Below are 27,729 nucleotides of genomic sequence, written 5' to 3' on the forward strand. Positions count from 1 at the left end.
CCCTAACTATTAGATAACTAACGACTTACATGGTGATATCTTCTTAACACAGCAGCCAAAAAAAGGGCCTCAGGCCTTCTCGAACTGGAGTGGCAGATGGTTGTGAACTGCTATGTGAGTGCTAGGAGTTGAACCAGGGTCTTCTGTAAGTGCAGCCAGTGCTTTTAACGGCTGAGGCACCTCTTCGGGACCAGGAAAAGCATTTTTTGGTAGAGGAAACTAGCATCTTGAAGACTGGACTGTATTTTTGTACCCAACTGCTTAGGGAGACAGGGAGGAGAGAGCAAGTAAGAGAGATGGAGGTAAATGGGGCAATGCCAGCTGTCACCAGGGCCTGAGGATTGTGGCTTGCTCCAGGTGACATGGAGAGCCACAGGAAAGACTTGGGGAGAGTGATATAGTCACATATATGATTTCAAGGGTAACAGCTGCCTGTTGTGTTAGGAAAATATTATCTATATTTCATTATCTCTAATGAAAGTAAAATTAGAAGTGATAGACAGATTTAGTAGATTCTACCTATCTGCTTGACCAGAGAGTGGTGTGCATTGTTGTTTATTTTTCCACTTGAACATTTTATATTCTCTCTCTCTAACATATATATATATGTATATATATATATATATATTACAGATAGATATAGATATAGAGATAGAAAGATAATATAGGTATAAAAGATGATTCAAGTACTTTGTCTACCAACTACAAGGCCCTAGATTCAATCCTAGAACCATAATAAATATATATATATTTATTGACATTAACCATATATATTTATATTGTTTGATATTAACTGTATATATATGTGTATATATACCATACATACATATATACCACATATATGTGGTATGTATATATATATATATATATACACCACACATACACACTTACACACATATACACATACATATATATAACCCTAACCCTAATATGTATGTGTGTGTGTGTGTGTGTATGTGTGGTGTTTCTTCTACTACAAGTAGTCTATTTAAGGCCTTTGTTGGTTTTTCTATTAGAATATTATTTATTTCCCTTTTCTTATTGGTTTCTTGCTTGGGTGTCAAACTCAGATAGTTCAGCTTGTAGGTTAAGGAATTTCCCACAGAGCCATCTTAGTGGTCCAACTAGTACTTATTTTAAGGGGGAGGTTGTCTTTGTCCACTAAATAATTTGTAAGTAATTGGTTATACAATAATTTTTTTATTTATTTATTTTATGTATATGAGTGCACTGTCTCTGTCTTCAGACACACCAGAAGAGGGCATCAGATTTCATTACAGATGGTTGTGAGGCACCATGTGGTTGCTGGAAATTGAACTCAGGACCCCTGGAAGAGCAGACAGTACTTTTAATCACTAAGCCATCTTTTCAGCCCCCTTAGGATAATCTTTAAAAGATGATCTAAGTACTCAGTGTAACAATCACAAGGCCCTAGATTCAAGCCTCAGAACCAAAATAAACTAGTTAAATAATAAAAAAAGTTAAATTGGCTGGGCAGTGGTGGTGCACACCTTTAATCCCAGAACTTGGGAGGCAGAGGCAGGCAGATTTCTGAGTTCAAGGTCAGCCTGGTCTACAGAGTGAGTTCTAGGACAGCCAGGGCTATACAGAGAAACCCTGTCTTAGAAAAAACAAACAAACAAACAAACAAAAAACAACAAAAAAGTTAAATTGAATCAAATAACCAAATTACTCTAAATGTCACAGTTGAGCCAGTTTTAATTTTTAATGCTTCTGTAAACAAAGAAATTCTAAGTTACTTGTCTCCCATGAAGGGGTGAATGACACTTATCAAATAAACTCCTTAGGGCATTTAAATCCATGGAAGTGAACCAAGGAGATGTGTCTGTCATACAAGTGCCCGTCCACAAGCAGGAGGCTCTGGGGGGGAGGTCCCAACAGGAGTGGTGGCATGTATAACCCCAGAGCTGGGGCAGCAGGGTAGAGAGGCAGGCTGACCATCGGTGCTCTGCAGGCCGTCTGGCCAGTTAGTGAGCTCCAGGAAATTTTGTCCAGTAAGAGATCTGTTTCAAACATTAAGGCAGCCGGCTGGATGAGCCGTTATGAGCATACTCTGCTCTTGTGGAGTATTTGGTTTCTGTACCCGATGGTGACACACAACCATCTTAACCCCAGTTTTAGAGGATCCAGTGTCTTTTTTTGCCTCCAAGTGCACTATGCATGGAAGTGGTACACAGACATACAGGCAGGCAAACACCCACACCCACATAAAATAAAATAAAGTTAAGTAAAATAAAATAAAAATAAAAGGCTAAATTACGGAGTGATAGGAGACTTGATGTCAACCTGTATCTTTAGTTTTTTCAAAGCCTATTTTTAATGATGGCTCTTGAACTCACCTTTAAGGAATACAGGGGAAGTGGGACCGGTTTAGAAAGGTTTTTTGGAATAACTCCCATCTGTGTTGTCTGGAATTCAGCAGTTCAGCTCACAGGTTAGCAGCACCAGCTCGTTCCACTCAGAAACATCTCATGGATACACCAGCAGTCCAGTTCATAGAGTCAGAGAGCAAACACAAATCAGCGGTGGTGGCACTACGTAGCAGAGACATCTAGGCCTCAGCCTTGGCTCAAGTCAGCAGGAAGGACCCAGAGGAATGCCAGGAAAAGTTCTTGGCTGTGCCTCTCTCAGGGAGTGGAAGCTCTACAAGCAAGCCTAGCTCAGTCTCCGCCACTGTCTGCGGAGTCCTATCTATACCCTCCACACGTCACGTGTTCTCCACAGGCCTTGCCTTAACTTAGCATGTGTGTCTGTCTCAGTTGACATCACTCTGCCAAATCGAGTCTGCAGAATCAGCAAGAAACTACAGCACACCACCAGAAGTTTTCTGGTGCATTTCTCTGGAGTCTGACAAATGCAGCTCAACTACAAAATGTAAGGGGACTAAGACATGCGTGGTGTTAGCAAAGAATCCTTCATCACGTGTTCTTTTACGTGCTTGCTTTAGCAGAACATCCTCTCTCTTGTGTCTGCTAAATGTTCCTTCCTGAGTCTGCCTTAGTCTTTCACCTGTATCCACTTCAGCTAAATGTTCCTTCACGTGTTGGCCCCAGCAAAACACCATCCAACCGACTTTCCAAAGAATCCTTAAGTTTTCAATTCATCAGCCTCTGGCTTCTGCATGTGCACACTCACACGAGCACTCTGGCCTGATAAAACCAACAAAAGACTAAAACAGCGACAACAACAGAAACAGCAGCATCAAACACTGAGAAATGGGGCTGAGGGGCTGCTCGGTGGTAGGGCATAGGATTAGCATGTGTGAAACCTGAAGCTCCTTAGTAATTCCTCATCAGCTAAGGAAGGAAGACTATGCAAGGTGGGTGGCCCACTGTAGCAACATTTCCTAGGAAGTTCCGACTTAAAACAGGGTGGAAACTCAAAGCACAGGAGCAGGGAGAGGACCCAAGCCTCACACACACACACACACACACACACACACACACACACATTGCACAGGTGGTCTGCCCTGGACCACGTCCCTGTCCCTTAATTTTCAGAAAGGCAGACTTTCCGTCACCTTTCACCGGGAAATCCATGCCTGCCACCTCTTTGCCACAACATCCTTTTCTGTAGATCCAAAGTCTCTGAAACACAATCTATTTCTCTTATACTTTGGGCATACCAACCAATAAACCCTTTGTGGCTTAATCAATAGCTGGCACTGGGAACTGCATGCACCCTGTTCCTAGCCTTGTTTCCCTTGCCAGTCTTGGATGTTGTTTACCCACTGCTGAGCATAAGGTCTGGGAGCCAGAAAGTGCTGGACAAAGGCCAGTCTCTATTTTCTGCACTGGGGATTGAATCCAGGGCTTCATGCACTCTAGGCAAGCAAGCATTTTACCACTCAGCTATATCCCAGGCTGAAAGCCAACCTCTTAAAAAAAAAAAAAAAAGACATCTTCATCAAATCTCTAGATGACAGAAAACTGGAAAGGCTGCATCTAGAGGCAGAAGTTAAGCATACTTCTGCAGGAGGTTGGCTGCCTGGGTTTGAGTCCTAGCTCCTCAGACTATCAGCTGAGTGACCGACTATATGGCATTAACTTCTTCAAACACAGCTTTTCAGTTTCTTTGACCACATAGAGGCATCAAGAGCCAGTCACCCTGGAAATCTTTTTTATATAATTAGGAAAGCAATGTGCAATTGTAAGAAAGTTATTGAACATTTTAGAGTCATTGAAATAAATATGATTAGAAGACCAATTTAAAAAGTTCATTGGCTAAGTATATGTTAAATTCATTTTAATTGAAACTGTGCTGCTAATAGGCTTTCCTTCTTTGTATGATTATATTTCTTTTCTTTCTCAGTCAAGTCTCAGTATATCACCAAGGCTTGTCTCAAGCTCCTGGGCTCAGGTAATCTTTCTACCTGTCTCAAATAGCCAGTGTCACAGGAACACAACACTTGCCTGGTTGGTTGTACCATATGCATGTGAGTGGCTTAACTCCTGGTTATCCTGATCTTGATTGTAAGCGTGGTCCCTCAGCTAGCATCCTCACATCATCTGGTGACAGCAGGATGCTTTAGTAAGCCCTCCAGGAGACTGTGATGCTCGATGCCAGCAATGGGTACCATCATTGCACCCTTCATACACCCAAGCTGGAACTGGCTCTAGCTGCTTCACAAACTGCATTTACATGAAGCATATCAGGAGCTGGAGGCATGATACGTACAGGACTCCTTAGACTTCTCAGAGCTCTGCACTTTGTGTGTGTGTGTGTGTGTGTGTGTGTGTGTGTGTGTGCACAAGCACTGGATTTAATTAAGGCTATATTTAAGAACAATAACAAGCTAGGCTGAATTTCTGAAGTTATTTTGGGCTCACTTCGTCCCTCTGAATGGAGGTGATTAAGTCCAGCAAGCATCCTTAGCCACAGCAGGCCTGCTTTTTGTCTTCCCAGGGATCTCCCCAGGATTCCTGACATGGGCCGTTCCATATATCCTCAGCCAAGGAGATCTGACCTTGAGCCAAGGTGACCTTGAGGGTTGCTGCATGCAGTTTAGCAATGGGTGACTTCCAAGAGCGACATCATCCCCAGTATATCTCCAGGTTGTGACTATGGCCTGAGGAAGCTCAAATGTGCCATCTAAACTGAAAGATCGGAGGAAGTGCTGGTCTTCAAAGCTGGAGAAGGGAAGCATGAGAAATTTAGGAATTAGAGAGTAAATCGAGCTGACTGGACAGTCCATAGACGTCTTCAGCACAGAGGCTGTGAATGGTTCGAGCACTGACAGCAGGCCTGCCCAGGCAGCTGTCTGCTGTGATGTGACCCTGACGAGCAATACAGGTCAGCAGTAGACTGCTACACACACACACACACACACACAGGAACGTGGAGGAGGTCCTAAAGGACTGCAGCTCTAGCTGGCACCTCTGGGCTGCCTTGACCTTAAGTAGTGGTAAAGTGAGGCTCCCTGACAGCCATGGTATCAACTGTGAAGCCAGCCTCAGAACTGTAGAAATTCTTCACCCAGCCTCGGGGGCAGAGTTCGGGGCATCTCCTGTGTCCTCAGAAATGAAAACACATCCACTGAGCTCCCTCGATCACACCTGGCCTCACAGAGACTTGCCTTCTTCACCAACCACTCCCTCTTCTGTTCTTTCAGAGGACCCACTTTGGCTTTACATCTTGGGCTGTGTGGCAGTTGCTACCCTGCCAGGCAACAGCGTCATGTATAGTGCTCAGCAGTGAAAGAAAAGCGCACCAGCAGGTGGACCCAGAGGCCAAACTATCTAGAGCTATGTTCTCATTCACAGCCACACGGAGGCTCCTCCACACCGGCTTTGGGGTCCTTCTGGTTGTTTTCTATTTCCTTTCACCTTCTGAGGTAGGTGTGACTTTTAAGAGCTCTCTAAAGTTGTCTTCCAGCTCCACCCTGCCCAGCAATGTAAACAAACATTGTGAGATCCCATTGGGATTGTGAAGTTTTCGGTTCATTTTCAGGCCACTTCAGGCTGGGAAGCAGCGCCGGGGCTTTGGGATCCTGTGACAATTTAATTTCACTGGCTTCTGGAGGATCAGATGCTTCTGGGTTTCTTTCCCTACTCAGCACCCAAGCCTTCTTTCTGTTTGGTGAGAGTTGGTGGAGAAAAGCCTCCTTTCCTCTTTAGAATCTCAAAGGGGCAGAGAACAGCTTTCTCGGTCCCTGGGGAGCTTGGGACACCCCCATCCCCAGTGCCTGCTATGACCAGTTTGATGACTAAGCAGAAATGCAAAGAGGAGGCGCTGCTCAAAAATGACTGGAGGGACAAGAGTGTGGCCAGGTCGTGGGAGGGTGGGGTCAGGACTCTGGCAACTTCCTACCTACAGGCTCTTTGGATTATGGAATTTCCTAGACCACCTCAGCCTGAGGGTATTTCTCAAATGTCCTTCGTTTCAAATTCTAGGTGTGCCCTTCAGCAGTCCCGGAGCTCTGACTCTGAGTCTGTGTCTGACCATCTTTGATCTAAGACACAAGCCAGGAGGACTAAACGTCCCTTAACTACCACATCAAGTGGTAGCAGTCAGGGCACTTGCTTTCTGTTAAGGAACACACCCGGTGTTTGTTGCTAGTATTGTTTAAAATAGTTTGCCCACCTAGGAAGTAAAAAAAAAAAAAAAAAAAAAAAACTACTCTGAAAAGAATCCTGTCTTTAACACTGGAGTTAAAAAGAGCTTCTGTTAACCAATGCTCACAAAACATCTAAAAATATAGAAACCAGCAAAACTTCTAAAATCTTTTTAAAAGTTGATTAATTTGGAAAACAGTTAACACTTTTGTCTCTTTAAAGTAAACTCTTCAGTAAATTCTTAACATATGATGATGGTTGTTCAGTTAATGTAATTGTTATCTCCTACAATTGCTAGGAATTTTAATTGGCAGGAACAATCCTCCAATGCAGACACAAAATTTCTAGATTCAAATCTTGTCTTTGAAGCCGGGCGACGGTGGCGCATGCCTTTAATCCCAGCACTTGGGAGGCAGAGGCAGGCGGATTTCTGAGTTTGAGGCCAGCCTGGTCTACAAAGTGAGTTCCAGGACAGCCAGGGATACACAGAGAAACCCTGTCTCGGAAAACAAAAACAAAAACAAAGAACAACAACAACAAAAAATCTTGTCTTGGCCACTCATGATTGTTTTCTGGTAACCTGCTGAGTGATATAGTCCAGCTATATTCTCTCTCTCTCTCTCTCTCTCTCTCTCTCTCTCTCTCTCTCTCAAGATTTATTTATTTATTATATGTAAGTAAGTATACTGTAGCTTTCTTCACACACCCCAGAAGAAGGCATCAGATCTCATTACAGATGGTTGTGAGCCACCATGTGGTTGCTGGGATTTGAACTCAGGACCTTCAGAAGAGCAGTCAGTGCTCTTAACTGCTGAGCCATCTCTCCAGCCCCACTATATTCTTTCTGGTGTTATCTTTTGACCCATGTAGCAAGTAGATATTCTAAAATCAGTTCTTTCATTCTCAAAACAGAAATAAAGAAACAAAATAATTTTGACTCAGGGATGAAGCGATGGGCCAGTTGTTAAGAGGGCACACTGTTCCTTCAGAGGCCAGGCCTTCAGTTCCCAGCATCCATGCCAGCCAGTTCCCAGCTGCCTGGGACTCCACTCTGACCACCTCTGGTCTCCATGGCAACCTCGTGTACTTGGTTCGTCTAAACTCACGAAGATACATAAGAATAAATCTTTGAGAGTGTTGACTCATGTCAGGGACCCCACTTCTCTATAAATGTGAATGCACTCGTTGATTTTACATCAGTGATAGAAACAACAATAACAACAAGATATAAGGGAGAAAACATTATTGCGACTCTGTAGCTTAGAGAGTTTCAGCAGCTCAGGTAATGGGGTGGGGTGGGGGTTGCTCGTGTGACAGTGGACGAGGAGCCAGAAGAAGGGCAGAGGCTGCACTTGGCTGGCTTCCCACACCCCTAGCACACAGATGGTGCCATTCACACTCACGGCAGGCCTTGCCTCTCACTTAACCCTCTCTGAAAACGCCCTCATAGACACGGACAAAGCCTGCCTCACTGTCTTCTAGCCAATTCTAAATCTAGTCAGGTCGACAGTGAAGATTAACAGTCACAGCGAACCTACCTATGACTTAGGAAGCAATAATATTAGTACTTCTCATTTTCAATACGATTCTTTTGACTTGTCATTACACATTAAAATTTGTACAACAATTACAAAACAAACCCATACTTATTCCTTTGCTTGTTCTCTTTGTTCACTGGGTGTTCATTCAACTGTACCAGGAAGTACTTTTTCCAGAATGGATCCTCTTTACATGAACTTCAGGGAGGAGTCTACTGTCGGCCCTTCCCACGCTGAATCTTCACTGACATCAGCATGCCCGAGATGTAACCAACATCCGATGGAAGCACAGACAGCTTATTCCACTAACAGGGCAAGGGGAGATCCTGGGAAGTGGGCCAGCTAGGAAGAGAAGCCTCGTGGGGGAGCTTTGGCACTGTATTCCACTTGGTCAAACACCGTAAGAGGGGGTTGGAGATGCAGCCTGAGGGTGAAGCATTTGCCCAGCACATACAAAACCCCCATTCAACACTGAGCACTGCAGAGAAGGGCTGAGGGGAAACAAGGCAAGAGGTTGCTTTAGAAAGGTATTCTGATGACAGTAACCCATCTATTGCTTGAGAAATTTTACCCTTCCTGCACTATTAAAAGTCTTCAAAGAATAAATTACGGTGCCTTCTTTGCAATCTGACTTTAAAATGGATATGAGCTTTTGTAGTTCTGCATTGTAAGTTACAGGAAATCTAACAGAAATTTGTAGTCTCCACTTAGCTCCTGTGGCTTTAACCTAACTTCTTACTACTGCTTCTAAATCCCCAGAAACCCCTGTTCATGCTGAATGAAGTTCAGAAAAAGAAAAGAAAAGACCAGGGGAAACCACCTACTCTTCAAGCTCAGCACCGTGGGGCCTACATACTCAGGAGTGGGAAGGCATCTGGAGCATCACATTATAGTCTTGTTTAGTGGCATCCTTGTCCCCTATCTACTATACACCAATTAAAAACAAAAACAAAAACAAAAAACAATTGGCTGCGATAACCAAAAATGTCTCTAGATACTGCACAAAAAAATTTCCTCTAAGTGTAAAAAAATCATTCCTGGTTGGAGCTGTTTTATGCTCAGTGACCTAAGCTATGAGGGTTTGCTTGCTTCCTTCCTTCCTTTTTCTTTCTTTCTTTTCTTCCTTTTCTTTCTTCCTTTTCTTTCTTTCTTTCTTTCTTTCTTTCTTTCTTTCTTTCTTTCTTTCTTTCTTTCTTTCTTTCTGTTGTTTTGTGTTTTGTTTTTATGAGACAGTTTTTCTCTACATAATTCTGGATGCCCTAGAATCCACTCTCTAGACCAGGCTGGCTTTGAACTCAGAGAGATCAGCCTGCCTCTGCCTCCTGAGTGCTGGGATTTAAGGTTTGTGCCACCATGCCTGGCAAGGATGTTGAGTTTAATTTAGTTTGGTTTGGTTTAGTTTTCTCTTTGGGGAAAGACTCAGTAATGAACATGAGAGGAAAATGAGGTTTACTGTGAGGGAGCAGTGTTTGAGTGGAAGGGGACTATGTCTCTGAACCTTAGCTCCCAGGAAGGAAGTCTTCTCCTTATTGGCTACTTGGGCAAAGAGAGCATAGCACGGGATGCTAAAAACTCATGAGGAGAAAGCTGTGTGCCTCCTGATTCCTGGACTGAGGCAGAGAGGTGAGATCTGAGGGCCACCATGAGCCCACTACTCTGATTCTGAATTAGAGGGCCAGCCTGGTGGACATCAAGCATTCCCATCAGAAAAAAACACCCATGGAAGTTATGACATAGTTCCATCAGCTTTCAAAACCAGTGAATTTCAACTCCTAAAGAAGGTCTTTTATGTGGCTGGAGAGATGGCTCGGTGGTTAAGAGCACTGACTGTTCTTCTAGAGGTCCTGAGTTCAATTCCCAGCAACCACATGGTGGCTTACAACCACATCATGATTAAATTCATTTATTGCATTCAACAAATCTTCACTGAGAATACTCTGTGTATCATATCTCCAGAATATAGAGATTAAGCACACAGAGAGAAGTTGTCAGCCAAAAATCCATACCTTCATAGAGTTTACAGTCTAATGGAAAAAAGGTTAAAATAATGTGAATGTATGTTGCAGGGAATATGGGAAGATAGAGAGAGAATTCCAGGTTAATCTCAAAAGATCATCATCTATAACAAATGGTTCTACAAATCTACATCAGTCTTTGTATTAAAAAAAAACAAAACTACCCTTTTCCCTGGCTGGCAGCATGGATGCCACACAATGCCTGGAGTTTCTGTAAAGAATGTTAACCAGCAGAGATCATCAGAACTCCAGCAGATTTCCTCAAAAAGTCCAGGAAGCTGAAAGTCCCCAAATGGGTGGGCTCAGTCAAGCTGGCCAGACGTAAAGAGCTTGCCCCACATGATGAGAACTGGTTCTACACAGAAGCTGCCTCCACAGCACAGAACCTGTACCTCCGTGGTGGTGCAGGGGTCGGTTCCACGACCAAGATCTATGGAGGAAAGCAGAGAAACAGTGTCAGACACAGCCACTTCAGCAGAGGCTCTAAGGGTGTGGCCCGCCAGGTCCTCCAAGCCCTGCAGGGGCTGAAAATGGTGGGAAAGGACATGATAGGGGCGGCAGGCTAACACCTCAGGGACAGAGAGATCCAGACAGGATCACTGGACAGGTGGGAGCTGCCAACAAGAAGCATTAGAACAAAGGATGCTGGGTTAATAAATTGCTTATTCATAAAAAACAAGCAAGCAAACAAACAAACAAACAAACAAACAACTAGCTCCTGGAGAAGCACAATGCAAAACCTGTGTAAACACACATAGAACTCAAGTGAGGAAACCCTTCTGGAGAGAGTGACTTCTAAGTAGAGAGCCTCAGTAACAGGCAGATGTACACAGTAAATGGTTGTCTTCGTGAGCTGTGAATAGCTCTGGCTAGACCTTAGAATGCTCTGTTGAAAACAGAGAGGTGGGCTGGAGAGACAGCTCAGTAGCTGAGAGCACTGACTGTTCTTCCAGAGATCCTGTCCTGAGTTCAATTCCCAGCAACCACATGGTGGTTTACAACCACTGTCAATGGAATCTGATTCGCTTTTCAGGTGTGATATCACACACACACACACACACACACACACACACACACACCAGAAAAAAGAAAACAGACAGGCATGATTTGGAGAGAGAAGGTAAAGAGGGAAGTAGAGGCCTTCTCACCAATGCCGGGACCTCCTTTGAGAAGTAGGGGCGTTGCTTCAAAGTCAGGGAGATAATACATTAAGATACAGAGAGATAATTGCATTAAGAATTACTGTGTTAGTCAGGTGAGCTGGCAATTTATAATCCCAGCACTTGGGAAGCAAAAGCAGAACAATCAGGAGTTTAAAGTCATCTTTGGTTATATAGCCAATTTGAAGCCAGCCTGGGCTAAAGGCATTATGACGTTATGCTGGGAGTGCAGCTGGAGGTGAGAATCCATTTAGGAAGCGATTCTGCTCATGCATCTGAGCACTAGCTACGGCCGGAAGGAAGGTGCTAACCGCAGCCGTATGTTCAGTCTCATGACTGATAATCACTCACTTTGACTGTTCATGAAAAGATTCAAGAGACAGTTGTGGGGATGGAATAGAAACATGATTTGGGTCTCGGATTTGTTAGATATGGAAATCAAGGTTAGGTCCCAATGATACCAATAGTAAAATTCAGTGGGACTGGGAGGGAGGCTAGAGCTTCTCTCAGTGTTTACTGAGGACTCTCCCATTAAAATAAAATAAAATAAAATAAAATAAAATAAAATAAAATAAAACAAAATATCTTTGAGTCAATCTGTGTCTAGTTACAGATACACAGCCCTGGACCCCTGCTGCTGTCTAGTTCTCCCCCACAAACTCACCCACTCAAACTAAAAGGTCATGAGGGAAACAAAACAAGTTTCATAGATAGCTGTAAAGTAGAAAATTACAACAGTGTGGCTTGCCTCATGGAAGTATTATAAGGTAAAAGTCCTAATTATTAGATGCTGCTTTCTTGATTTATTTAGTAATTCACTTACAGCACTTTCTGCTCTGCCTATCGCCAAGCATTACTTCACTCGCGGCCTGGCACAGAAGGACCTGGAGGAATAGCGGAGACCATGGCCCGTCGCCCTTAACAGCCTGACCCGGAAAGCTGACTGAGGTGTGCAACAAGCTCTAAAACTAACAGGATGTAAAAATGTAGAGACGGAATCAGTGATGAAACAAAAGAGGCAGAGGTGGGGGTCCTCTGTGAGCCTCCACATGGGTGCTGAGAATTGAACCTGTGTCCTCAGGAAGGCCAACCAACGCTCTTAGGTGCTGAGCCATCTCTCCAGTCCCTGGGCCCTTGGTTATCAAAACTGTTTTCTGTGCTTGATGAGAGCACCTGCTGTTCCCAAGAACACCTGGCTTTGTAACATTGTAAAATAAACAGCTTCACTTTAGCTACTCGGGGTTTCTCCGATGTCTTTATACCCAGTGGGAGGATTTGTTTTTCACAGTCTTTCTCCACAGAACGTGTCTTTTGAGGACAGTATCTGTAAGATCCCTGGCTAGGTGGAGTGGGAGCTACAGACAGTGGAATCATCATCTAGGGAGTCATCCACATAGAAAAAAAGAAGGGTTCAGATACAGGTCTGCCAGGGAGATGGAGAGAGACACAGAGGGCAAGAAATGGGTAGTGACCTGAAAGTCAGAGAAAGAGATTGTCTTAGGAAGGGAAGGCCTGACACAAACCAAAAACAAACAAATGAACAGAAAAACAATGAACAACAACAAAAAAAGACAGAGGCAGCACACTCCTTTAGTCTCAGCACTCAGGAGGAAGAGGTAGAGGCAGGCCAAGCTCGGAGTTCAAGGCCAGCACTCCCTGCAAAGAGTTCCAGGACAGGACTCTAAAGAAAAAGTCTGTCTTGAAAAGAAAAATAGGGGGAGGACGAGGAAAAGCAGGAGAAGAAGGAAGGGGAAGAGGAGGAGGAAAAGAAGGAAGAGGAGAAGGAGGAAGGAGGACAAAGGAGGGAAGGGGGGAGGGCCTGCACTTTTGAGTTACAGAGATAGGAAAGTCCCTTAAGTCTTACTTGAAGACCTCTTAGACATATAGGGACTGTCTGGTACCCACTGATGGAACCAAAGCCTGTGAGAGATAGTGTAAGCTGAGGTGTGTCCCCTTAAATTGCATCTTGCATCTCTAATCCTTAGTAGTATGTTTTCCTAGTTGGAAACAGTCCCACAAAAGCAACCAAGTTAAACAGACCAATATGATGGGCCCTGAGTCCAGTGAAGTGAGTTCTATTAAAAGGAGTTAGAACTTCTCAGAGTCCACAATTAAGGCGGCAAACAGACCTAGAGAAGGGAATAGAACAGTACAAGCCCAGGCATGCCGGACAGGCCTAAAAAAGGCTGTTAAGTCATTCCAGGAACTGACCGGCCATAAAGATAAGGGACATGCCAGGACAATCTCTGCTGAGTCATGAGCCCTCTGGACTGGTGTCACCCTGTCTCCTCCCTCTTTGAAGTAGTTTAATGTTGACCAGACTTCCTGCTAACAAAGATAAGCCGCCCTCCTACATTGCTGATGCCCTGATCTGCATGTACTGCTTGCTGATGTAACCGCATGCCAATTCCTCCTGCCAATGTTTAAATCAGCCAATCATGTGTAACTGCACCAAAACCCCCTGACTTTTTCCTATATAAACCCCTGGTTTCCGAGCCTCGGGGTCAATTCCACTGTCTCCTGTGTGAGATACGAGTCAGCCTGGAGCTCCGATATTAAACTGCCTCGTGTGTTTGCATCAAGTCCGGTTTCTTGCATTTCCTTGGGTGTGCGCCATCCGAAGACTCGAGTGGGGGTCTCCCCAAAAGGGGGGAGGTCCTACATTTGGGGGCTTGTCCGGGATTTTAGTGGCACCCAGGAACCCTGAAGACCCCTTGGAGGTACGTCTGTGTGAGTCTCGAGTGTTTGAGTGCAGCACCGCTGTGTTTGTATCTTGATTTTGGTTTGTTAGCAGCTGCCGCTGCAGGCCATGAGAACCCAGCAGCTGCGGAGGGAGACATCCTAGAGCTGTAGGCAGCAACCAGAGAAGACATTCCAAGGGTGAAAGACAGTCAGGGGGGCCTGACTGTGGTTTTCCAGAACGAAGGGAACGGAATGCTCCTTCTACTGAGAAGGGAGTGGAAGCGGAATCCCACCCCATCAGAGGTCGCGTTTGGCTGTTTAAGTCCAGACGTGGACGAGTGTGTTTGGACGTGCTAGTGTCTGTTGTTTTTGTTCTGTTCTTGTGTTTTTTGGGTTTTGCCATGGGGCAGACCATGACAACCCCTTTGTCTTTGACAGAGGACCATTGGACAGACGTTAGGGCAAGAGGACAGAATTTGTCAGTAAAAATTAAGAAAAAACCTTGGCAGACCTTCTGTACCTTGGAATGGCCCGCTTTGGGGGTAGGCTGGCCGCCCATAGGAAATTTCGATTTGCCTACCATCAGGGCCATGAAGGCCGTTGTTTTTCAGGAAGGACCGCGATCACACCCAGACCAACAGCTGTACATCATGGTATGGGAGGACTTGGCACAATCCCTACCTCAGTGGGTCTGGTCATTCTTCCCACCCCGCGGTTCCGTCTCCAGGATCCAGGCTATCCGAGAAAGTGCTGTGAATGAGAAACCGAAATCGCAGCCTGAAGAAGATGGCGAACGCAGCACTTCACCAGCACCCAACCCTAAGATCTACCTTGAAATAGAAGAACCTCCTAAATGGCCCATGCCCCTGCCCCCACCTTACCCTTGAGCTCCACTACTGGAACCCTAACCCTCGGCTCTGCCGGCCCTTTTTCTAGCCCTGGCCCCTGGAGCCGGAGGAAGGGGTCCCTCTGCGGGCACAAGGAGTCAACAGGGAGCCATCCCTGAAGGACAGGCCAACTCCACTGTGGCGCTTCCCCTTAGGGCTGTCGGGCCACCCCCAGATGACCAGAATGACTTACAACTTTTACAGTACTGGCCTTTCTCTTTCTCTGACATTTATAACTGGAAAGTTAATCACCCTCCCTTTTCAGAAAATCCTGCAGGGCTTACAGGTCTAATAGAGTCCCTGATGTTCTCGCATCAGCCTACGTGGGACAATTGTCAACAGCTCTTACAAACCTTGTTCACCACTGAAGAGAAAGAAAGAATTCTCCTCGAAGCTCGGAAGAATGTCTGGGACAATGCCGGGCATCCTGTCCAGACCCTGGCTGAGATAGATGAAGGATTCCCCTTGACGCGTCCTCAATGGGACTATAACATGGCACAAGGTAGGGAACGGCTGTCCAATTACCGACAGGCTCTAGTGGCAGGTCTCAGGGGTGCAGCACAAAGGCCCACAAATTTGGCTAAGGTAAGAGAGGTCATGCAGGGGGTGACTGAACCCCCTTCAGTCTTTCTGGAGAGGCTCATGGAGGCTTACAGAAGGTACAGCCCTTTTGACCCTACATCTGAAGGGCAGCGAGCCTCCATGATTATGGCTTTTATTGGGCAGTCAACCCCTGATATCAGAAGGAAATTGCAGCGGATTGAGGGATTACAAGATTATACTATAAGAGATGTGGTTAGGGAGGCTGAGAAAGTATATCATAAAAGGGAGACGGGGAGGAGAAACAAGAAAGAGAAAAGAGAGAGAGGAGGGAAGATGAGGATAGGAGAGATAAGAAACAGGAAAAGACTCTGACTAGAATACTGGCCGCAGCTGGGCGTGGTAGCACACGCCTGTAATCCCAGCACTTGGGAGGCAGAGGCAGACGGATTTCTAAGTTTGAGGCCAGCCTGGTCTACAGAGTGAGTTCCAGGACAGCCAGAACCACACAGAGAAACCCTATCTTGAAAAACCAAAACCAAATAAAAAAAGAATACTGGCCGCAGTAGTAGACAGAGCTAAAAGAGGTAGGACTAGGCAGCTAGGGGGCCTGGGATACAGAAAATGGCAGGGGCCAAGGAGACCCAGAAGAGATAGACTGCACCTGGAAAAAGATCAGTGTGCACACTGTAAAGACAAAGGGCACTGGGCTCGCGAGAAGAAGCAAGGGACAAAGGTGCTGTCCCTCGAGGATGATGAAGACTAGGAGAGATGGGGCTCGGCTCCCCTCCCCGAGTCTAGGGTAACATTACAAGTGGAGGGGACCCCCATAAGTTTCTTGGTCGATACGGGTGCAGAATACTCGGTGCTTAAAACCCCTTTGGGTAAGATAAAAAATGAAAAGACGCTGGTGATTGGGGCCACGGGGCAGAAATCCTACCCATGGACTACTTCTCGGACGGTGGCCCTAGGGAAGAACCTAGTAACTCACTCATTTTTGGTCAGCCCAGAGTGCCCTACGCCCCTACTAGGAAGAGACTTATTAACCAAGTTAAAGGCACAAATAACTTTCGCCCCCTCTGGACCGGAACTGTCCTAGGGGACTGCGCCACCTCAGACCTTAGGGTTGTCTTTACAATTAGGAGAAGACTATCAGATTTACCAAAAGGAAATAACACCCCCTGAGGGGCTACAGGACTGGCTTACTCAATTTCCTCAGGCATGGGCTGAGACAGGAGGAATGGGAATGGCGAGACAAGTTCCCCCGGTGGCGATTGAGCTTAAGTCTGGGGCCACCCCCATTAGGGTCCGACAGTACCCCATGGGCAAAGAAGCACAGGAAGGCATATGCTCTCATATCACCAGACTACTCTGAGAAGGGAAAGAAACTGGGAATGAATAACTATCGCCCCGTACAAGACCTTAGAGAAGTCAATAAGAGAGTACAAGACATACACCCCTCTGTACCAAATCCTTATAATCTGCTTAGCACACTGCCGCCTGAACGAGCCTGGTATGCAGTGTTAGATCTTAAAGACGCTTTCTTTTGCCTGAGGCTACATCCCAACAGCCAGCCCTTGTTCGCCTTCGAATGGCAAGACCCTGAGAATGGAAGAACTGTACAGCTTACCTGGACTAGGTTGCCTCACGGATTCAAAAATTCACCCATTCTGTTTGACGAAGACTTACATTGAGATTTAGCCCCCTTTCGAGTCGATAATCCACAGGTGACCCTCCTGCAATATGTGGATGATCTTCTTTTGGCCACAGAAACTTGCAAGGAGTGTGAACGTGGGACTCAAGTCTCCTGGCCGAATTAGGTGAGTTGGGGTACTGGGTTTCAGCTAAAAAGGCACAGCTATGCCAGACTGAGGTGACCTATCTGGGATATACCCTGAAGAATGGGCAGCAATGGCTCACAGAAGCTAGGAAATGGACAGTGACACAGATCCCGACCCCAACCACCCCTCGCCAGGTAAGAGAATTCCTGGGGGTGGCAGGATTCTGCAGACTCTGGATCCCAGGGTTCGCTACCTTGGCAGCCCCCTTTTACCCCCTAACAAAAGAGAAAGGGGAATTCATTTGGACTAAGAAACATCAATTGGCTTTTGAGACTCTCAAAAAGGCGCTGCTACAGGCCCCTGCTCTAGCACTGCCTAATTTAAAAAAACCTTTCACCCTATACATTAATGAGAGAAATAGAGTGGCCGGGGGGTCCTCACTCAAACTTTAGGACCCTGGAGGTGCCCTGTAGCCTACCTGTCAAAGAAACTGGATCCTGTGGCCAGAAGATGGCCCTCCTGTCTATGGGCAATAGCAGCTACTGCCGTGTGGGAAAAAGATGCTGATAAACTGACTATGGGCCAGAATGTGACAGTGGTGACCCTGCACACCCTTGAAAGCATCATTCGACAGCCCCCAGACCACTGGATGACCAACACCCGGATGACCCACTACCAGAGTTTGTTGTTGACTGAGCGGGTGGCCTTCACTCCACCTGCCATTCTTAACCCCACCACCTTACTGCCTGAAGCTGATGGAAATCCCGTCCATCACTGTGAGGAGATACTGGCAGAAGAAACTGGGACTCGGCCAGACTTAACTGACCAGCCTTGGCCCGGGGTGATGACCTGGTTCACTGATGGAAGCAGCTTCATGGTAGAAGGTAAGTGCAGAGCCAGGGCAGTGGTAGTGGACGGGAAGTCTGTCATATGGGCCAGCAGCCTTCCTGAAGGGACATCAGCCCAGAAAGTAGAGCTTATTGCCCTAACCCAGGCTTTGAGACTAGCATAAGGGAAGGCTGTCAATATTTATACTGACATCTGATATGCCTTTGCAATGGTTTATGTTCACGGGGTGACCCGTCCAGCAGGTCCAGTTATTCCAGGGTCCCAAAGAGGCACTACCTGAGGGCCAAAAATGGGGGGAAGAGAGAAAGGAGGCCAAGCACACTAAGAATGACAAAGTCAGTCTGGGTTGTGTCAAGGTCTCATTTAATGTCGGGGAGGTAAACGAGTTTTAAGGCTTACAGAGAAGGAATTGACCTTCACACAAGAACAAAGGAGGGAAGGGTGGAGACACCCCTGGCGATCGAAGCAGGAAGCGAAGAGGTCAACTGGTGGGGACACCCGGAGTTAACACCAGCAGGAACATTCCGCGGTTAGGGCAGGAATATCGTGTGGTATTCTCGGAATCTTCTCTCACCGATAGCTCATGGAGAAGGCTCTAGTTAATTGTTCTTCCTTCTCGGCAGTCGCCACCTTAGGGGCTGTAAGTAAGCATAAGTCCGAATAGCTTGGGACGGTTCCCCACATCGGGGCGATATACCAACAACATGGACTTCTGCTAGGAAAGACATCAAAAAATAAAGAAAAAATTCTTAGCTTGCTAAAAGCTGTTCATTTGCCCTGCAAGGTAGCGATCATCCATTGTCCAGGACATCAAAAGGTAACTGGACCAATAGAAAGTAGAAATCAGATGGCAGACCAGGTAGCTAAAGAGGCAGCACAAGGGCCACTGACTTTGATAAGTAAAACCACACCCCAGCCAGTCGATGAGATCCCAGAAAAAATGGATCCTCACAAAAGAAGAGGCGCTGAAATACTTGACTAATATACACCGTCTCACTCACCTGGGAACCAAAAAGATAATGAAACTAGCCAATAGATCCCCTTACCATATCCCTCAACTACAGAAGGCAGTAGAGGACCTGGTAAAGAACTGTCAAGCATGTGTGATCACCAATGCCAGGTCCAACAAGACTCATGGCGAAAGATGCTTGCGAGGAGACAGGCCAGGGACTTATTGGGAAATTGACTTTACCAAGGTCAAACCAGCCAGATATGGAAATAAATACCTTCTAGTTTTTGTAGATACCTTCTCAGGGTGGACTGAAGCCTTCCCACCAAAGGAGAAACCGCTAACGTGGTGGCCAAGAAGATACTTGAAGAAATTTTCCCCTGTTTTGAGATACCTAAGGTAATTGGGTCAGACAATGGACCTGCTTTCGTAGCCCAAGTAAGTCAGGGATTGGCCAGACAGCTGGGGATAAATTGAAAGTTACATTGTGCCTACAGACCCCAGAGTTCAGGACAGGTAGAGAGGCTGAATAGAACTCTAAAAGAGACCTTGACTAAATTGACATTAGAGACCGGCGGGAATGATTGGACAGTCCTTCTCTCTTACGCCCTATTCCGGATCCAAAATACTCCCAGAATCTCAGGTCTAACACCCTTTGAACTAATGTTTGGGGTGCCCCCACCCATCTATATGAGTGTAGAGAGTAGAACCTGTCCTGATGTTTCCCCTCCCCCACTCCCTCATCTTGCCTCCTAGCTTGGCTGAAGGCACTCGAGATCGTGAGAAAAGAAATCTGGGAGCAGTTGAAAGAAACCTACGTTGATGGCAACTTGCTGGTGTCATATCAGTTTAAAGTGGGAGACACGGTGGTCCTGGTGAGAAGGCACCGAGCAGGGAAACTCAAACCATGGTGGAAAGGACCCTACCTGGGGCTGTTGACTACACCTACTGCTATAAAGGTAGAGGGAAGAGGCGGCGGCGGCGGTGGCAGCAGTGCAGCAGTGGCTGGTCCAGCTGAAGGGCCATCAGCAGTGGAACCAAGGCAACACAGGGTCCAGTTAGGCCCTGCGCCCATGACCACTGACCTTCGCTGGCCAGCCAGGCTGCAAGCAGCTGCGGATTTACGGTGCCTTTCACCACACAGAAGCCACATCAGAACTCTGCCTCCCGCCACTCACGAGAGACTCGCCTCCATCTTGGTTTCGGACTCCAGAGAGATTGGACAGACTGAGGTACACAAACATAACCCGAGGCCAACATCGCGGGGGTCTAAGCCCGACGGGCATTGGCCTGTACCCAGGCCCTGGGCTGTTCGAGGGGGCATCGGGGTGCCAACCCAGCCAGGAGGTTTTTTTCTCCCGGGCCAGCGTGAACGCCGCCATTTTGCCTACAGGACACCAGAGAGCTCTAGCAGGCAAAGCCGGTAACAGGCATAGCCTGAGGCTAACAAAGCGGGGATCTAGGCCCCAACAGGCCCTGGACTGACCCCAAGAACTGGGTGGCTTGGTGGGCCATCTGTGTGTCAACCCGCCCAGGAGGTTGTTAGCCCAGCAGACTCTCCCGGCACTTTCTGGGAGTGCGAGCACACACGCCCGCCATCCTGGCCACCTGACAGACCCAATTAACAGTCATAGCCCGAGGGGAACTTTGCTCGGACCTTGGCCTCCCAGGTTTTTACCTGGACCCAGGGCCTGAGCAGCCAGGCTAGCCTTGTGTGCACCAACCCGGTTGGGAGATCGACTGCCCAGCAGAGTGATCAGCAGGCAGAAAAGGTCCCGGCAGCATACACCATCAGCACTCCCTGAAGGTGCAAATGGGCTCCATCTGGTTCACAGACACAATCTGGAGCAAAGCACACTAGAGCTGCAAGGGCACCCAAGAGGAAGACAGCACATCAGCAATCAGCTACAGGGGAAACCCAGCCATATAGTGTTGCAGTAATAGCCCCAGAGCCCCTCAGGAGGCCCAAACACCAGCCAGGGACAAGACCAACTAACTCAAGAGAACAAGATGGCAAAGGGCAAACGCAGGAATGCTACTAACAGAAATCTAGGCAATATGGCAGCATCTGAACCAAACTCTCCAACATCAGCAACTCCTGGTTATGCCAACACACCAGAGAAACAAGATTTGGATTTAAAATCACTGATCATGATGCTGCTAGAAGAACACAAAAAGGACATAAATGAATCCCTTAAAGAAATACAGGGGAACATGAATAAGCTAGAAACCCGTATAATGGAAACACAAAAATCACTTAAAGAAATGCAGGAGAATAAGGCTCAAGAGATAGAAGCCAATAAAGAAGAAACGCAAAAAAAAAAAAAAAAAAAAAAAAAAAAAACTTAAAGAAATGCAGGAGAACTTGAGTCAAGAGGCAGAAGTCATGAAAGAGGAAACACAAAAATCTCTTAAAGAATTACAGGAAAACACAAACAAATGATGGAACTGAGCAAAACCATCCTGGATCTAAAAACAGAAGTAGAAACAACTAAGAAATCACAAAGGGAGACAACTTTGGAGATAGAAAACCTTGAGAAGAAATCAGGGGCCATAGATGCAAATATAAACAACAGAATACAAGAGATGGAAGAAAGAATTTCAGATGACGAAGATACCATAGAAACCATTGACTCAACAGTCAAAGAAAGTGCAAAATGCAAAAAGCTTGTATCCCAGAACATCCAGGAAATCCAGGATACAATGAGAAGACCAAACCTAAGGATTATAGGTATAGATGAGAGTGAAGATTTACAACTGAAAGGGCCAGCAAATATCTTTAACAAAATTATGGAAGAAAACTTTCCCAACTTAAAGAGAGAGATACCTATGAATATACAAGAAGCCTACAGAACTCCAAACAGACTGGATCTGAGCAGAAATACCTCTCGCCACATAATAATTAAAACCCCAAATGCACTAAACAAAGAAAGAATATTAAAGGCAGTAAGAGAAAAAGGCCAAGTAACATATAAAGGAAGACCTATCAGAATCACACCAGACTTCTCACCAGAGACTATGAAAGCTAGAAGATCCTGGACAGATCTCATGCAGACTCTAAGAGAACACAAATGTCAGCCAAGACTACTATACCCAGCAAAACTCTCAATCACAATAGATGGAGAAACCAATACATTCCATGACAAAACCAAATTTACACAATATCTTTCCACAAATCCAGCTCTACAAAGAATAATAGGGGGAAAACTCCAATACAAGGAGGGAAACTACACCCTGGAAAAAGTAAGATTGTAACCTTCCTTCATCAAACCCAAAAGAATATAATCACCCAAATATAAAAATAACATCAAAAATGACAGGAAGTAATAATCTCTATTCCTTAATATCTCTTAACATCAATGGACTCAATTCCCCAATAAAAAGACATAGACTAACAGACTGGATAAGGAAACAGGACCCTACATTTTGCTGCATACAGGAAACACACCTAAATGTAAAAGACAAAAACTACCTTAGAGTAAAAGGCTGGAAGACAATTTTACAAGCCAATGGTCTCGGGAAACGAGCCGGAGTAGCCATTCTAATATCAGATAAAATTGACTTCCAACCTAAAGTCATCAAAAGAGACACTGAGGGACACTTCTTGCTGGTCAAAGGAAAAATCCACCAAGAAGAACTTTCAATTCTGAACATCTATGCTCCAAATACAAAGGCACCCTCATTCGTAAAAGAAACTTTACTAAAGCTCAAAGCACACATTGCACCTAACACAATAATTGTGGGGGACTTCAACACTCCACTCTCCTCAATGGACCGATCAGGAAAACAGAAACTAAACAGGGACACAGTAAAACTAATTAAAGCTTTGGACCAATTGGATTTGACTGATATTTATAGAACATTTCACCCTAAAGCAAAAGAATATACCTTTTTCTCGCACCTCATGGTACCTTCTCCAAAATCGACCATATAATTGGTCACAAGAAAGACCTCAATAAATACAAGAAGATCTAACTAATCCCATGCCTCCTATCAGATCACTATGGTGTAAGAGTGGTTTTCAATAGCAACAAAAACAACAGAAAGCCCACATACACATGGAGGCTGGACAATAATCTACTCAATGACACCTTAGCCAAAGAAGAAATAAAGAAAGAAATCAGAGAGTTTTTAGAATTTAATGAAAATGAAGGCACAACATACCCAAATCTTTGGGACACAATGAAAGCAGTGCTAAGAGGAAAACTCATACTCCTGTGTGCCTCCAAAAAGAAAATGGAGAGAGCATATACTAGCAGCTTAATGACATACCTGAAAGCCCTGGAACAAAAAGAAGCTATTTCACCCAGGAGGAGTAGAAGACAGGAAATCATCAAACTCAGGGCTGAAATCAATCAAGTGGAAACAAAGAGAACCATATAAAGAATCAACGAGTCCAGGAGCTGGTTCGTTGAGAAAATCAACAAGATAGATAAACCCTTAGCCAGACTGACCAAAGGGCACAGAGAAAGTATCCAAATTAACAAAATTAGAAATGAAAAGGGAGATATTACAACAGAAATGGAGGAAATCCAAAAAATCATCAGATCCTACTACAAGAGCCGGTACTCAACACAACTGGAGAATCTGGAGGAAATAGACAATTTCCTAGACAGATACCAAATACCAAAATTAAATCAGGACCAAATAGATCATCTAAACAGTCCCATAACCCCTAAAGAAATAGAAGGGGTCATAGAAAGTCTTCCAACCAAAAAAAGCACAGGACCAGATGGTTTCAGTGCAGAATTCTATCAGACCTTCAAAGAAGACCTAACACCAATACTCTTCAAACTATTCCACAAAATAGAAACAGAAGGAACACTACCCAATTCCTTCTACGAAGCCACAATTACGCTGATACCAAAATCACACAAAGATCCAACAAAGAAAGAAAACTTCAGACCAATCTCCCTTATGAACATCGATGCAAAAATACTCAATAAAATTCTTGCCAACCGAATCCAAGAACACATCAAAACGATCATCCACCATGATCAAGTAGGCTTTATCCCAGGGACGCAGGGTTGGTTCAATATACAGAAATCCATCAATGCAATCCACTACATAAACGAACTCAAAGAAAAAAACCACATGGTCATTTCATTGGATGCTGAAAAAACATTTGACAAAATTCAGCATCCTTTCATGCTTAAAGTCTTGGAAAGAACAGTAATTCAAGGCCCATACCTAAACATAGTCAAAGCAATATACAGCAAACCGGTAGCCAGCATCAAACTAAATGGAGAGAAACTTGAAGCAATCCCACTAAAATCAGGGACTAGACGGGGCTGCCCCCTTTCTCCTTATCTTTTCAATATTGTACTTGAGGTACTAGCTCGGGCAATTCGACAACATAAGGAGGTCAAAGGGATACAAATTGGAAAGGAAGAAGTCAAACTATCATTATTTGCAGATGACATGATAGTCTACCTAAGTAACACAAAAAAACTCCACTAGAGAACTCCTATAGCTGATAAACAACTTCAGCAAAGTGGCAGGTTATAAAATCAACTCAAGCAAATCAGTGGCCTTCTTATACTCAAAGGATAAGCAGGCTGAGAAAGAAATTAGGGAAATGACCCCCTTCACAATAGCCACAAACAGTATAAAGTATCTTGGGGTGACTCTTACCAAACATGTGAAAGATCTGTATGACAAGAACTTCAAGACCCTGAAGAAGGAAATGGAAGAAGACCTCAAAAAATGGGAAAACATCCCATGCTCATGGATTGGCAGGATCAATATAGTTAAAATGGCCATTTTGCCAAAAGCAATATACAGATTCAATGCAATACCCATCAAAATCCCAACTCAATTCTTCACAGAGTTAGAAAGAGCAATTATCAAATTCATCTGGAATAACAAAAAACCCAGGATAGCTAAAACTATTCTCAGCAACAAAAGAAATTCTGGGGGAATCAGTATCCCTGACTTCAAGCAATACTACAGAGCAATAGTGTTAAAAACTGCATGGTATTGGTACAGTGACAGGCAGGCAGATCAATGGAACAGGATTGAAGATCCAGAAATGAACCCGCACACCTATGGCCACTTGATCCTCGACAAAGGGGCTGAAAACATCCAATAGAAAAAAGATAGCCTTTTCAACAAATGGTGCTGGTTCAACTGGAGGTCAGCATGCAGAAGAATGCGAATTGATCCATCCTTGTCTCCTTGTACTAAGCTCAAATCCAAATGGATCAAGGACCTCCACATAAAGCCAGATACTCTGAAGCTAATAGAAAAGAAACTGGGGAAGACCCTTGAGGACATCGATACAGGGAGAAAGTTTCTGAACAGAACACCAATAGCATATGCTCTAAGATCAAGAATTGACAAATGGGACCTCATAAAATTACAAAGTTTCTGTAAGACAAAGGACACCATCAAGAGGACAGATCGGCAACCAACAAATTGGGAAAAGATCTTCACCAATCCTACATCAGATAGAGGGCTAATATCCAATATATATAAAGAACTCAAGAAGTTAGACTCCAGAAAACCAAACAACCCTATTAAAAAATGGGGCACAGAGTTAAACTAAGAATTCTTACCTGAAGAATTTCGGATGGCGGAGAAACATCTTAAAAAATGCTCAACTTCATTAGTCATTAGGGAAATGCAAATCAAAACAACCCTGAGATTTCACCTTACACCAGTCAGAATGGCTAAGATTAAAAATTCAGGAGACAGCAGGTGTTGGCGAGGATGTGGAGAAAGAGGAACACTCCTCCACTGCTGGTGGGGTTGCAAATTGGTACAACCACTCTGGAAATCAGTCTGGCGGTTCCTCCGAAAACTGGGCACCTCACTTCCAGAAGATCCTGCTATACCACTCCTGGGCATATACCCAAAAGATTCCCCAGCATGTAATAAGGATACATGTTCTACTATGTTCATAGCAGCCCTATTTATAATTGCCAGAAGTTGGAAAGAACCCAGGTATCCCTCAACAGAAGAGTGAATGCAAAAAATGTGGTATATATACACAATGGAGTACTATTCAGCCATTAGAAACAATGAATTCATGAAATTCTTAGGCAAATGGATGGAGCTGGAGAACATCATACTAAGTAAGGTAACCCAGTCTCAAAAGATGAATCATGGAATGCACTCACTAATAAGTGGATATTAACCTAGAACACTGGAATACCCAAAACATAATCCACACATCAAATGAGGTACAAGAAGAACGGAGGAGTGGCCCCTTGTTCTGGAAAGACTCAGTGAAGCAATATAGAACAAAATCAGAACAGGGAAGTGGGAAGGGTTGGGTGGGAAAACAGGGGGAGGGAAGGGGACTGATGGGACTTTTGGGGAGTCGGGGTCCAGAAAAGGGGAAATCATTTGAAATGTAAGTAAATATATCAATAAATTAAAAAAAAAAGGTAGAGGGAATCCCCACCTGGGTTCATGCTTCACACGTCAAGAAGGCTCCCCCAGGGACTGATCAAGATGAGTGGACTCTAGAAAGGACTGATAATCCTCTTAAGCTGTGCCTGCATCACAAGGACAACTCTAAGCAGAGACTTCAACCCTCATACTCCGATTCAACAAACTTGGGAAGTGCTCAATGAGGAGGGGAACATTGTTTGGTCAACTACCGCAGTGCACCCCCCTTGGACTTGGTGGCCCGACCTCACGCCTGATATTTGTAAGTTAGCAGCAGGATCACTTTCCTGGGATATCCCTGACCACACTGACCTCCTTAAACCACCAGCTGAAAGGCAGTGTGTCCCGAGTGGGATTGAGAGCACATATGGGTGCTCGGGCAGTTCTACCTCTGAATTTTACGTTTGTCCTGCCCAAGAACGAGTCAAGAAACTCCGGCATAGGTGTAGAGAGGCATCTGATTTCTATTGTGCTGCATGGGGTTGTGAAACCACCGGAGATATTTACTGGAATCCATCCTCCTTTTGGGACCTGATCACGGTAAAGAGGAACAGTAGCTATGATAAGCCAAACCAGGGTGAGAGAGACAGTTCTAAATACCCTGAGAATGGGTGTGCCCATAGCAACAGCCCCAATGGAGTTTGCAAAGGTAAATATTGCAATCCGATACTTATAAAATTTACTAGCAAAGGGAGGCAAGATCGTCAGAGCTGGCTTAGGGGAAAGAGTTGGGGTTTGCAATTGCGTGCCTCCAGAAAAGACTCTAGATTGATTTTCAAAATCAAACTGACAGTAGAGAACCCTCCCACTGTGCTCATCAGACCCAACAAGATCCTCCCAGAACAGGGTCCTCCTGCCAGGTCCAAGCCTCTGACTCCTATAACTGTCCCATCTGTCCCTGTAAAATCCCTTAACACCGTCATTCCTCACGGACCCTCGACCATAATCTCTACATATCCCTCGACGGGACAGAGACTGTTCAACCTGGTTAGAGGAGCTTTCTATGCCCTTAATAGCACTGATCCAGATGCTACTATTGACTGCTGGTTATGCTTATCCTCCGGCCCCCACTACTATGAAGGAATTGCTTATAATAAAAATTTCAATAAAACCAATAATCATGCTTCCTGCTCATGGAGGACGGAAAAGAAATTAACCCTGACTGACGTGACAGTGTCAGGGGAGAGCCCCGGCCTTTGCATAAGGACCCCTCCCCCTTCCCACCATCATCTATGTGGCTGGACTCACTCCGTGAGCAGGACAGAGACCAGCTATTACCTTGTACTATCTCCAGTAGGCTGGTGGGCCTGTATTTTTGACCCCTCTCGTGATTTCTGTGTCATGGTTCAGCTTCTACC

General features: G+C 45.1%; 2 pseudogenes; both read left to right on the forward strand.

Annotated features, from left to right (window-relative positions):
- Positions 1-10,326: 10,326 nt before the first annotated feature.
- On the forward strand, positions 10,327-10,784 carry LOC127684203 (40S ribosomal protein S19-like; annotated as a pseudogene).
- A 3,587-nt stretch (positions 10,785-14,371) lies between these two features.
- LOC127684775 (uncharacterized) lies at positions 14,372-26,556 on the forward strand (annotated as a pseudogene).
- The last annotated feature ends 1,173 nt before the right edge of the window (positions 26,557-27,729 follow it).

Source organism: Apodemus sylvaticus, chromosome 5 (genome assembly GCF_947179515.1).
Source record: "Apodemus sylvaticus chromosome 5, mApoSyl1.1, whole genome shotgun sequence".
Taxonomy (NCBI): Eukaryota; Metazoa; Chordata; class Mammalia; order Rodentia; family Muridae; genus Apodemus; species Apodemus sylvaticus.